Genomic DNA, 781 nt, shown 5'->3' with positions numbered 1-781 from the left:
CGCTCCCTCCCAGTAAGTTATGTGTACATATAACATGATAAATTGTGCACCACATCCCTGATAATTTATGTAGAAACATGGCGGTGACATTCGACACGGAGGGTGGTTGAAACATACCCCACCCCCTAAATTTCTTTTGTAAACAACATGATAATTTAAGCATTCTGACCTGATAACTTACATCCAAACATCATGGTAAGATTGACCCCGGGTTTTTTATTCAAAATGTACCTCCCCAACACACACACACAAATAACTTTTGAGTAAATAACATGGTATTTTAGGAACCGCAAAACATGATAATATATGAGCAACACCCATGATCACTCTAACCCAAGAAAAAAATTATATATGAGCAACACCCATGGTATCTCTAACCCAAGCATGGTCTATTTGTAAGCAAGTTGGCCCAACAACACCCCGGTCTTCTTTGTACATAGCATGGTAATCTACAAAACACATACATGATAACATATATACAAATATCATCGTAACTTTGACTCGGTGGGGCAGGGGAGGAGTTGTTGAAACATAACCTCTGTAATTCTTGTGCCAATGGCATGTTAATTTTCATGCAACATGTCTGATCACTTATGTTCAAACGCTATGGTAACTTTGACTCGGGGGGATTTTTGTTGACCCCCCCCCCCCCCTTAAATTAACTTATATGCAGATAGCATCATATTTTATGCACCGCAACCCTCATAATTTTGATTCAAACATGGTGGTAACATTTTGACACGAAGGGTGCTTGAAACATACCTCACGGATTCCTTTCTAC

The 781-nt window shown here is 39.3% G+C and overlaps 1 protein-coding gene across 3 annotated transcripts in view; it reads left to right on the top strand.

Annotated features, from left to right (window-relative positions):
- The window catches only part of LOC119329938 (vacuolar-sorting receptor 1-like), a 47,870-nt gene that overhangs the window by 1,416 nt on the left and 45,673 nt on the right, over nt 1–781 (top strand). The gene's annotated exons all lie outside the window — the stretch shown is intronic.

Source organism: Triticum dicoccoides, chromosome 1B (genome assembly GCF_002162155.2).
Source record: "Triticum dicoccoides isolate Atlit2015 ecotype Zavitan chromosome 1B, WEW_v2.0, whole genome shotgun sequence".
NCBI classification, from domain to species: Eukaryota; Viridiplantae; Streptophyta; class Magnoliopsida; order Poales; family Poaceae; genus Triticum; species Triticum dicoccoides.
This window is presented reverse-complemented; position numbering and strand designations above follow the sequence as displayed.